This window comes from Ambystoma mexicanum, chromosome 3q (genome assembly GCF_040938575.1).
Source record: "Ambystoma mexicanum isolate Mex_15411 chromosome 3q, UKY_AmexF1_1, whole genome shotgun sequence".
Lineage (NCBI taxonomy): Eukaryota > Metazoa > Chordata > Amphibia > Caudata > Ambystomatidae > Ambystoma > Ambystoma mexicanum.
Genome location: NC_090926.1, coordinates 484,092,909 through 484,106,218, shown reverse-complemented (window position 1 = coordinate 484,106,218; position 13,310 = coordinate 484,092,909). Strand labels below are relative to the sequence as shown.

The 13,310-nt window shown below is 45.2% G+C and overlaps 1 protein-coding gene across 3 annotated transcripts in view; it reads right to left on the bottom strand.

Moving 5' to 3' along the window:
* Window positions 1–13,310, bottom strand: part of GABRG2 (gamma-aminobutyric acid type A receptor subunit gamma2) — a 907,137-nt gene that overhangs the window by 38,785 nt on the left and 855,042 nt on the right. The window lies entirely within an intron of this gene.

Here is a 13,310-nt window from a genome sequence, read left to right as displayed (position 1 = left end):
CCCGGTCTAAAACTTCACAGAAACAAACAACATCCACAATTTGTAGAGGTGTGGTAGCCATGCTGTTCCCTTTCAGGTGTATAGAGGTGTGGTAGTCATGCTGTTCCCTGACAGTTGTATAGAGGTGTGGTAGCCATGCTGTTACCTGTCAGGTGTATAGAGGTGTGCTAGCCATGCATTTCCCTGTCAGGTGTATAGAGGTGTGGTGGCCATGTTGTTCCCTGTCAGGTGTATAGAGGTGTGGAAGCCATGCTGTTCTCTCAAAGGTGTATAGAGGTGTGGTGGCCATACTGTTCCCTGGCAGGTGTATAGAGGTTTTGTAGCCATGCTGTTCACTGTCAGGTGTATAGAGGCGTGGTAGCCATGCTGTTCCCTGTCCAGTGTATAGAGGTGTTGTAGCCATGCTGTTCCCTGGCAGGTGTATAGAGGTGTGGTAGCCAAGCTGTTCCCTGTCAGGTGTATAGAGGAGTGTTAGCCATGCTGTCCCTGTCAGGCGTATAGAGGTGTGGTAGCCATGCTGTCCCCTGGCAATTGTATAGAGGGGTGGTAGCCATGCTGTTCCCTGTTGGTGTATAGAGGTGTGGTAGCCATGCTGTTCCCTGTCAGGTGTATAGAGGGGTGGTAGCCATGCTGTTCCCTGTCAGGTGTATAGAGGTGTGGTAGTCATGCTGTTCCCTGGCAGTTGTATAGAGGTGTGGTAGCCAGGCTGTTCCCTGTCAGGTGTATAGAGGGGTGGTAGCCATGCTGTTTCCTGTCAGGTGTATAGAGGTATGGTAGCCAAGCTGTTCCCTGGCAGGTGTATAGAGGTGTGATAGCCAAGCTGTTCCCTGTCAGGTGTATAGAGGGATGTTAGCCATGCTGTTCCCTGACTGGCGTATAGAGGTGTTGTAGCCATGCTGTTCCCTGGCAGGTGTATAGAGGTGTGGTAGCCAAGCTGTTCCCTGTCAGGTGTATAGAGGGGTGTTAGCCATGCTGTCCCTGTCAGGCGTATAGAGGTGTTGTAGCATGATGTTCCCTGGCAGGTGTATAGAGGTGTGGTAGCCATGCTGTTCCCTGTGAGGTGTATAGAGGGGTGGTAGCCATGCTGTTCCCTGTTGGTGTATAGAGGTGTGGTAGCCATGCTGTTCCCTGTCAGGTGTATAGAGGGGTGGTAGCCATGCTGTTCCCTGTCTGGTGTATAGAGGTGTGGTAGTCATGCTGTTCCCTGGCAGTTGTATAGAGGTGTGGTAGCCAAGCTGTTCCCTGTCAGGTGTATAGAGGGGTGGTAGCCATGCTGTTCCCTGTCAGGTGTATAGAGGTGTGGTAGCCATGCTGTTCCCTGGCAGGTGTATAGAGGTGTGGTAGCCAAGCTGTTCCCTGGCAGGTGTATAGAGGTGTGATAGCCAAGCTGTTCCCTGTCAGGTGTATAGAGGGGTGTTAGCCATGCTGTTCCCTGACTGGCGTATAGAGGTGTTGTAGCCATGCTGTTCCCTGGCAGGTGTATAGAGGTGTGGTAGCCATGCTGTTCCCTGTCAGGTGTATAGAGGGGTGGTAACCATGCTGTTCCCTGCTGGTGTATAGAGGGGTGGTAGCCATGCTGTTCCCTGGCAGGTGTATAGAGGTGTGGTACCCATGCTGTTCCCTGTCAGGTGTATAGAGGGGTGGTAGCCATGCTGTTCCCTGCTGGTGTATAGAGGTGTTGTAGCCATGCTGTTCCCTGGCAGGTGTATAGAGGTGTGGTAGCCAAGCTCTTCCCTGTCAGGTGTAGTATAATGGGAGCCAGATGCAACACGACATTGACAGATGGAGAGAGGAGCTGTGCCCAATATCAGCAAAAGCACCCTCTTAATCATCTGCTGAGAAACATCTTTCAGGTGCAGAGAAACCATAATCAATATCCGTGGATGGGGACACAGCTTACAGTGCTACCCAGAGCAATGTTCTTTGTTTGCAAACGTGGGATTCTGAGACCATCTGTGCCCCCTCTTTCGGGGGAGGTGTGAAGGCATGTGTAAGCGCAAAATAGCCGTGACACAGATGAAATAGCAGTTTCTCGGTTTGCTTTGTACAAAGACATCATTCTTTCTGAAGACCAAGGTGTTCCAGACCTGCCGTAACATATGTTGATTGGAGTGAAGTGAGGGACAGCACAGGTGGGTTCCATGTCATGGTAACATGTATTGCAGACGATGGCTTATGCAGGCTTTCTGATGTCCAAACCAATCCTTGTGGGCAATGAGCATGTCACATCATGGCCTGATCTGCCTTCCTTGCCTGGAAAGAGAAGGCTGACATGTCCACCTGACCTATATTCTCGTGTCTGATGAACATGTAGTTTGTATCATCTATGATTTTACAAGGCAGCACCACTTTTGAGATATACAGCTAAATGCATTCTCGGCACTAGAGAGTCAGAGATATCTGGACCAGAGAGCAGCCGTCTTTGGTCCTAGGGCCGTATTCTCCTTTGGGAGGAGGCTGCAGCACTTCTTCATACAGGGGCAGCACCTGCTTTATGGTTGGTATTGTTGGACAATTTCTCTTTGGGCATTTCTTGCGCGAAAAGCCACACCAAAAAGAGTTGGAATCCTACACAGACATAGGAAGATAGTTTGCAATTGAGAGAGACACGTGAATAAATATACGAATGCAAGACACACCTAATTATGTATTTAAGGAATGAATTAATACATTTGTATAGGGGGAATATTCACATCACAGAAGCTTCTCAATTCTGGAAAAGTTGCGAGCATGACTGTCAACATTGTAAAATACAAAGGAACTCTGTGGCATAAATATTCGGCAAGGGGTTACGAAGTGACAAAACAAACTACTCAAAGGCGGTGCATGGAAGCCACTAGATCCAGATGCCCAGGTGCCTCTAAGCACCTAAAAGCCAGATCAAACAGTCCATAGCATCTCAAACCTCTCCTCCACACCACCACAATACAGAAATTACATCAGAGGAATAGCGGCCCTTCTTGCAGTCCCTCAACTGTCACCCCACTTGTCAACTCTGAAGCACTCAGAAAGACTAATCAACTGCCGTCACATGGGCAGTCACCAACCCATAAGATGCTCAGTTGTGTCCTACAAGGACATTAATTAAGTGCCCAGTACATTTGTCCTGCCAAGGGGCATCTGGTTTGTCCAAACCATGCCCAGGCATATAGAGTAGGGCAATAGGACAAAACCTGGACATCTCAGCCGTGCGACTTGGTCAAACTCTGAAACAGCAGAATAATAGAAGATTCATGCGGATGCCTTTGAAATCACCATTTTGACCTGAGCTATCCTAATATTTCCCGATCACAGATCATTCAACCTTTTTATGAAAGATGCTGACTGTTCACCTGTCACCATTATGTTGAATGCTCTATGCACCACTCACCAATAGAGTAATCTACATTTAGATTTTGCACAATGCTTTTCTGAAAACATACATTTGCATAGTGGTTCTTTGAACTAAGGACTGTGCATATAAAACACTGTATTTGCAGGCTACATCACATGCATTGTAGCTATTGCTCTAGGCTCTTTTATCCCTTTCCCGGACCCTTATTGAAGTGTCTTGTGAATGTGCAAGCTTTAGACTGCAGCACACATTTTCCACAGAGAATCTGAAATGCCCACCCAAAGAGAAGACTCTAAGGCCTCATTACAAGTCTGTTCCGGTGGTAAATCCACCAGAACACTGCGAGATGGAATTAACGCTACCGCCACTTGGTCTGGCGGAATAACTGCCGGATTACAAGTGGTGGTATGGCTGTGTTAGTCTGCATTTATGGGTTTTCGGTGGAATTACTACTTACTTTAATCATTCCAGCACTAATTAAGCCGGTTTTGCTGATTTTTGATGGTAAGGCAGCAGAATTGCCTCGAGCATTTTGCTGGAGGTTTTTCCTCTCCCTCACCACCAGTTGTAGTAGGTAATGTGGTGATACGAGAGATACCACTGCATTACTGCAGGCGTTTCCAACACCATTATACTTGTAATGAGGCCCTATATCCTTGGCTTCAAAAGAAAGCAGCATGCCTCTTTGGTAGTTCATCTCGGCAAATAATTCTCATTAAAAAAGGACCATTGTGTCCACACTCCATAGTTTCTCCATGGAGCACTATTTTTAAGTTGGAAAAAATGATCTTTACTCCTATGGATCCTGCCTTATTTTTCACAAGCAAAAAACAGGCAGTTTCCACAGGAATTAATTGTAAATGCTGCTTGCCAAGTGCAAATTGTCACGTGCAAGAAAAGGGTTAAAGGTAATTTTACCATCATTTTACTCATTGCTGTACTTTTACATGACAAGAATTGCAAAGAGGAGAGCTGTTTCCAAATGTCAGGTTCACACTGTGCAGCCTACGCGGACCTGCTGCAAGAGCCACTCTGCTTCACAAACCTTTTCCTCAACAAGTGGAATTGTTTCATCACAAACAAGAGAAAGAATGTTTCATCGTCCTCCTCCGTTATCACGAAGAAACAGTGTGGTCAAAGCATACACGTGAGTAATATATCTATCTGCAGCCAGGAGATCAGCATTAAACATCTCTTTCCATACAAACATTACATTCTTAATAGCACCTACCTAACGCGTTTGCTTCCTGCAGAGAACTTGAATGCAGCACAGATATGTTACACGTTTGGCAGTGCAAGGAGACGTCACAGCAACATTGTCCTTGCGAACAATCGACCAGATGTGCTTGCAGCACATGTTCTAATCTAATTATTCTTCCAATTTAAAGTGAGCTTAAGTCAAGTCCGATTAGTCGCAGATGAAGTCCAACAGAAGGTAAACATCTATAAAAAGTTCTATTTTAGTTGCCAGACTTATGTTGTTCTCACCTTTAAAGGTCACACCATGAAAACACTCGACATATGCTAATTTCTTGTTTGTGCTAAACATGAGTCATTTGTCAGTAATGCAAGCTACCTGCCCTTCTCTAGGCAGCATTACATTGAAACATTAGACTGGACGAACATCGTCCAAAACGATCATTTCTATTTTCTTTTTTTTGATTAGTGCACCGTGAGCTCAAACATAACCTTGGTTTAAAAACAGAAGTCTCCAAAGCAATATGAATATTACAGAAACACATGCCTAATTATGACAACATGACTTCCGTCCTGCAGGAGAACAAGGGTGTGCAGTGGTTAAACTACCTAATCCATTCTCACACTAATACAAACCAAAAGCAATCCCATTCATAAAGGTGACACAGGCACAGTGAAGAGATAAAGGGCTTTTATTCACAGAAGCATTTTATAATGGCAAAACCCATCGGAAAACACTCAATGAATTAGGCCCATAGCTCCTTCACCTATTGTGGTAACATGGCAGCTGACAGGGTACAATCTTGAGAGGGGTATGCATCCGCCCCCAACTCCCTCAGTGTCAGTCCCTTCTCCAAGCAACAGATTGGTAGTAGATCTCTTTCTTCTGCTTTTGTCTCCCTCGAGAACAGCCGCCATGCCTCCCTGAAACTTGAGGAGAACCATCTTCAGTTACGGAAGCACCTCAAGACCTTTGTCTTCGCTTCTGCTTTCTCTTCTCCTCTCCCCTGCTGAACTCCCGACTGAAACTGCACTGGTCACCTAGCTACCATGTGATCTTGGGCCCAGTTCCCCTCCCCCGCCAGATGCACACCTTCACTGACTTCCGGGCCACCCCTGCACTTGGGGGCTGTTTCTGTATCCCTATAGTGCCCACCAGCTCTTGAAACCTGATTTCTGCACCTACTACTGCACTTGCCAATAGCTGGCCACACGTTTACCTATTTAATTTATTTATTTTATTAATTCTTTAATGTTGATCCTATTTATTGTATTGTGCCCCTCCCCTGCCCCACCCGCACTTACCCTTCCCCTCTCCCCTGCACTTGCGCAATCTCAATGCCCCATGGCCTTGTGAGTTTGTTGTCTTTGTCTTCCCTTCGTTCCCTCTACCTTGCCTCGTCGCGCCTTGAAACGCATGTATAGGCACGTTACAAATGCCATATCATATCATATCATATCGTTCATGTAATAACAGTAGCAACCCAAACAGAAATAGCCCAAGATTCCAAAACAAGGAATGTCTAATCAAGGTTGTATAAACAATGCATGTACTTTAATTAAACATATGAACTGGCAGAAAATACGCTATAAAACACTAGAAAAAAAGTCCACATGGAAAGAACAAAGAAAGTTCAGAACATGGAGATGAAAGCATATTCCACATTCCAACATGGCTGACTAACGCAAAATAACCCTTGCATGAGGGGGAATTAATGGGTGGGTAATGCCCCTGGGGCAGTAGTTACAAGCCAATGAGAAGCCCCGCCGAGGGTTATTTTGCTATTAGTACACTGGCACATTGTATGGGGTACTAATAACATTTTTTCGCAAGGTGAGAAATGGCATTGAAACCATTTCTCAACTCGAGAAACAAAAGCAAATAAATGGCTGCAAGGGATCTTGGAGAAGTGACTAACGGTAGTCCCTTCTCTATTTCCATGACAGCCTGATGAGGAAAGCAAAGGAATTCCACGGTAGACAGCACTATAAAACCGCAGTCAGTGAGTCTTTGTCGGGTAGGTGTCCCTTGCCGGGTACTAATAGAGCTTGATTACAGTTCAAAGTGATGGAATACTGGAATCCAGCTAGTTTCTATTCTCTGGCACTGCAAATCCCAATTTTGGGGATTGGAGGCAAGATATGTCCTTTTCCTCTTCACTTCCAGTCTGTGGAGTCTAGTTGCACCTGCAGGAGTCGGTCACTGCCAATGATATGTCTGGGTACTAGTGCAGCTGGCTGAGAGTGCAAGTCTTAGTCCAAAAGCAGTCACCCCCAAATTTCCCTTGGGATGGTTAGTGGACAGAGCTAGCTACTGTCTTGGAACTTCTGTCTTCACCTCACAAATGGAGGCCCTTGGAAAGGCCCAACAGGATCCAAATGATTTCTTCTTGTCTTAAAGGTCCACAAGGAATTTACGAAGGAGTGTTATACCCCTTCATTATTAAGGTAAAAGGTAGCAGGGGATTGGAAAAAAGCAAGCCTTCTTTAAGGGGTCCAATCTCTGTCAAGATGAAAAGTGAGTTTTGTCTACTTCCATTATACTGAAAGTGCTCTGGTGGATGTGTAGCAAGGGACAGCAAGGGAATAGAAGCAAGAGAGATGAAAAAAATATGCTCTCCTTTAGGATTTGCCTGACCATTCTAACTGCCCCCCTCCCTTAGCCTGTAGCTTCAAAGGCCCTTTAATATCAAACAACCTGATGTGAGGCGGGCCTTTTGTTATGGATGTGCCTCTTTAAAATATGATTCCCAGGATATCTCCTGTTGAGAAAAATCTTCGGTGTATTCCCAAATCCATTAAAAAAGGCATGGAAACAAGTATATTGCCTTACACTACTCAGAGAATCAACCAGAATCATGCTCTGGAAGAAAGATTGGGTGAGGCTGTAGAGCAGAGTGCACGTTCATCCAATCTTTGGCTCTCTACTGTTGTTATGAATGTCCCAACGTGGCCAATGCCAGCTGCCGCAAATCCCCATCTCATCTTGTTCAGGCCATGCAGTAGCAATCAGAAAGTATCAACCCACGCACAATGCTGTATGAACTTTATCTTTGATAACATATATATATATATATATATATTCTACAGCTCTATGATAGCATTTACTGTGCAGTTCTAATGAAATTGTGGTCCTATTGGACATTTTTCTAATCCAGCTGATGCTGAAAGATTTTGGGATGCAATCAGTACCCCATGATTAACTGTCTCCTACTCGAATATGCGCACCGAATGTTAAGTCACCATTAGATAGCGATTGCTTATTTAGGATAACATGAATGATAGCAATATTTTAAGTTGTAGACGAATAACAAGGCAGTTGAGTAAAATAGTAATCCACTTGTTAGCAGTAGTAAATGTTAATATACCCAGAATGACTCTCTGCATAACTGATGCTTGTCATTATTTATTTTTTCAGTCTTATCAATTAACAGATTCAGACTGCATAAACATATTTCAACATCTGTATTGGTGTCTTTTTTAAATGGCAGAAACATGCACAAAAAAAACTGCTACATCAGTGAGGGCAGTGAGGCATAATAGCCTATTATCAGCACGTTTCATTGCTTTCTGCACCTGTGTGAATGTTCTAACCTTTTGTTCACAAATTATTTGGTTATGACAGGCTCCAGAATGTTTATGTTAAATACTACAGAAGAACAAGTTACTTACCCCTGGTATCACTCTTTTGACTGTATGTTCCTCCCACATATTCCTCATCTTTGATACTCGATATTCAGCTTCAGCTGCTCTGGAATAAAGAATTTGGCAGAGGGTGCTGTGCATTGATGCAGTCGATTCGATGTCTCTCGAGTGTCTCTGACTCGAGGATGATGTCATCTAAGGCATATATAGCACGCGTGACCCCATCACTTCAGTTCTGTTTTTCTTACAATAGAAACTCCCTGCAAAACTACGGGTTTGACCGTGATCGACTTTGAAGGAGCGAAAGCTGTATTAGCATGGGAAATTCTACTTTGGGGTAGTTTGGGAGGGCGATGAGGAATACGTGGGAGGAACTTCCAGTTGAAAGAACATTACCATAGGTAAGTAACTTGTTCTTCAAATGGATTGTGTCCTCCCACATATTCCTCATCTCTGATAGACTCCCAAAGCAGTATTTAATTTGTTGAGGGGAGTAAGAATTTTAGTTTTCAATGGTTTTCATGAACCAAATGGAAAACATCTTTCCCAAAGATTCCAGCCTGACCGAGTGAAGACTGAAGGCAGTAATGTTTTGTGAACATGTGAATAGTAGACCACGTTGTTGCCTTACTTCTGGTTGACACTGGTTGTAAACAGATCCACTTGTGGGGTTGTTCAAAGGGTGAAGATTTCTTGAAGGACTTGCTGAGCTAGTTCCCACTTCTGGGACACTGTGCTCTGCCTGTTCAGAGCATCCACTGCTGTTTTCTCTTCTCTGGCTAGGTGAACTGCTGATAGAGAGATTTCTTCTTGAATTGACAAGTACCAAAGCTGCATTGCCTCTCTAAACAGTGGTAGTGACCCTACACCTCCTCTCATGTTGAGGTAGTACATGGCCACTTTGTTGTCTCCATCATTATCAGGACATTCTTTCCCCATACTGTGGGCAGAAAGGCTTTCAGCGCTAGTCTGATTGCCCTCAGCTCCAAAAGATTGATATGTAGCTTGGACTGTTGGAGACCAACGGCTGCTGACTGTCAGATCGTTGATGTGGGCTCCCCACCCCGTGAATGAGGCGTAAGTCACTACTGTTATCTCCAGCCATGGTTACCAAAGGTGTTCTCCCTTCAGAACATTGTCCTTGCAGGTCCACCACAGGGGATCCCATGTGACCCTGCCTGGACCCTGAAGTAGGTCTGATATGTTTCCTGAGAACTGGGACAATTGCGTTCTGAGGGCCCATTGAAGGGATCCCATTCTCAGGCTGGCCTCTGGTACCAGAAAAATGCAGGATGCAATGAGGCCGAGCAACCTCAAAAAAACATAGGCCGGGAGACGCTGGGCACTCTGAAACTTGGAGACCATAAGCAGAATGTCTTGAGCCATCACCTCAGGTGGCAAGCTCTTTCCCAAGGATATATCCAGTACACCCTGATGAACTGGAGCTTTTGAGAAGGTGTCATATGGGACTTCTGGTTATTGAGGGTGAAGCCCAATCTGTGAAGAGGGTGGCAGCTCATGCTGAGATGACCCAGGACGCATCATGATCAGCCAGAATCCCCCCTCCTCTGAGATTCGCTTCCACCACCGCCATCAATCTGGTGAAAACCTTCGAGCAGAGGTTAGCCCAATTGCCAGAACTCAACACTGATAATGAGAACCGCAAATCTCAGGTATTTTCTGTGCTTGAGATGGATTGGCAGATAAAAATAAGCATCCATTGACACCATCCAATCCTGGAGTTGGAGGGCCTGAAGGATCTGAGATAGTGTGAGAATCTGAACTTGCCCTTCCTGAGGAGCCTGTTCAAATATCTGAAGTCCAAGATGGGTCTCAGTCCTCTGTCCTTCTTGGGTGTTAGGAAATATGGAGAATACCATCCCTTGTTCCTCTCCGCTACATGCACCGCTTCTATAGTGCCTTTCTCTAGCAGGGTCAACATTTACTGCAAAAGGAGCGGATCCAGAATCCTCAAAGATTCTGCTCTATGAAAGTATCATCCAAACAGGAGCTTCTCTGTTCTACCAGAACTATGAAGGACAACATCTCCTCTCTTGCCACAGGCTTGGCTGACGTCTGTAACCATAACCCTCACCACTGGTTCCTTCCCTCAACCCCTCAAGCACTCTCATGTGCACCCTCTCCTAAAAAAGCAGTCTGCTGACCCTACCTGCCCTGCTAACTATTCCCCTACCTCCATCACCCCCATGACCACCAGTCTGGCTTCAGAGAAGCAAAGGCAGGGAAACAGCTCTCCTGACCACCCTTGAAGACCTGCTCTCAAAGTTTGATTCCAACTCTCCCTCTGTCCTGAACCTCCTCGATCCTTCTTCTGTCTTTGACATGGTCAATCACGCCATCCTTATAAATCGACTCTGTGATACCCTTGCGATTGCATACCGGGCACTGGCCTGGCTGACCTCCTTCCTTTCTAACTGACCTTCCCAAGCACAACATGGCCTTGTACTCTCCTCCACCTCACTCTCTACCTGCAGCATTCCTCAGAGGTCTATCCTATCGTGGTGGCTTTTCAACATTTACCTTGCCCCTCTGGTCCACTTGATCCCCACCTTCTCTCCTCACTTTCAGTGCTACACTGATGACACACAGCTCTCCTTTAAGCTTCCTTTTGCTCCCTCCTCTTCTTCCTCTCTCATACTTGACTGCCTGAAAGCAAATGAGACATCATGGTGTTCTGCTAATGATCTGTGCCTTAATGCCAGTAAAACTGAGATCCTTCTCACTGAGATGCCTGCTCCCTTTTTCCCTCCCACTCTCAGGCTGCCCTCCTTGGGCACACTCCCCTCAGCCACTTATGAGGCAAAAGAATTGGGGATCATCTTCAACTTCTCTGAGAAAGGGATGAGCTGCGTGGCCAGTACAGAACTGTGGACAGAGATACCGAGTACAACCTTTACACTCTGTAAAGCCCCTGCACCTACAGAGCAAGGACAAAATCAAACAAACTCATAGTACCAGGTGTTTTGAAAAATATGAATAAATGAGTGGACCTTTTTGATGCTGTCTGCTCATGAGTGATTTCGTTTTGTGAGAAAGATACACCTACTATCCACACATTTGAACATTAGGTGGGCCCAAGTGAAGCAAGGGTCTCAGCTGGGGATCAGGGCGATTACTGGCCCTATCTTGCAACACTGAAATGGTAGAGTGTTGTTGCTCCATTGCCATTTCCATTGCTGGAAGGCAGTTGTCTGGGACGACATTGGAACAAAGTCTGGCAGAGTTAAGTAGGTAGGTTTGGTGGGATGGGGCGGGAGGGGTGCAGGCATCAGTGGGGGTTGAGAGGAGACAGACAGCAAAGGGGCCTGGAAGGCTTGAAAAATGTGCAGAGGAGACCTGGGGAGGTGAGTTGGTGACCGAGAGTATGTAGGAGGACACTGATGGACATTGATGGATTCCAAGCCATGTGATTGAACATTTGAGTGCAAACATATATTTTCCTTCAGAGACTCATATATTGTAGTGCTATCTGTATCTGACACTTATTCTATATTACTGTGAGTTCCATGTTAATTCCATGTTAGGTAAGGATCATCAGACAGCCATTAGCTCTAATTGAAGTCTCAGAACTGCTCTCCTCTGGACTTGATCTCAAATGTAGCAAGAGTTCACAAAGCCTTAAATCACAACAATCAATAATCGGTACTTACACAAAGGACACCTTTCACACATCAATGGCATATCTATTTTTTTCGTTTGGCTATAAATGTAATTGTAACATTGTAATATAGTGGGATTCAACCGTTTATAGCGCCCCTAATGTAATGCAAAGTTTGTGAGAACCAATCATGATCGGGATCTTTAAGGCAATATTTACAACATGACCAAGGTTCCTGATTGGTCTTTGGAAATCTCGTCACCACCCATGTGCCTACCAGCGAATCCCTCCCTTTTAGCAAACGTTTCTGTCATCCAGCAGTCAATTCTCCACAAAAGCAATACAAATCCTCCACCTGACAAAAAACGAGGAGCGACAACAATTGCATGATTATCAACTGCCAATACCCAGTGGTTATTTTGTGATGTATTTCTTTCTCTTTCAGAAGAAAATTAGGGCTCAGCCTACCACCAAGTCATGTCCGGGGGGCTAACTGTGTCATTGTCCATCAATATGGGCAATACAGGAAGTTATTCACTGTGGCCCATAAATTGGCCACCAGTGGGCACTCAGCAGCAAGAGTAGAATGCTAGCTAAACTCTGCCAATCAGGTTCCTAAGAATGCAAGCAGTAACTGCTGTTGCTTGGCTAAAGTTGTGAATATCCTTTTGAACCCATGGCTCCACCAAGGTCTGCTCCACACTGCTGGCACATCTAGTCTATTTGCCATTAGGCCTGGTAGGTGCTCCGGATTCCCTGTGGATCTTGGTTCCTTACCTAATTGAACTTCCATTTCTACCATTGGTCTGCAATATCATTGTTGCTGTGCCTAGTTATGCTTCTTCTTCACTCCATCTTCTGCTCTTGCAATTTTGACAGCCCACAGCCCCTGTTCTCTTACTATTTGTGATCCTGCATTGTTACTATTTCAGTTTGTCCCATTTAAACATGTAGTGTTACATCTCTTTACCGTTATCAGTGGTGTTTTTGCACTTTGGCAATCATTACAGGATTTGATTCTTCTTACTTTGGAACTACTTTTACATACTCCCTCTACCCCCGAAAGCTTTACATTTTGTGTATTAAAATAAAATTCAGTGCTCACACATGAACACCAAGACATGCAGCATCATTCAAAAAGCCTTAGAGCTTGTGGGTGTGATCAACAATGGGACTTAGGGTTGCCAGGAGCTGGGGAAACTGTAAACACTGCACCTCATACACATCATAGTCAGGAGTGGTGAAGACACTGGTTAATACATAGATGGGATTCTGCACAAACGACACTGTGGTTGATCTGCAAGGGAGATATGTCATCATCTCGGGATGTTAGGGCAACATGATGATTACATTTATCAACATGTATGGTTCCAATGTGGATGTTCCTGGGTTCTTTGAGACCTTAGTTAACAGGTGTCACAAATTCCAACATACTAGCATTGTGTGGGCGAGGGATCTCAATGTAGCACTCGACCTGAGGAGAGATAGATTGGCTGGTGGGGAGAGACGCCTTTC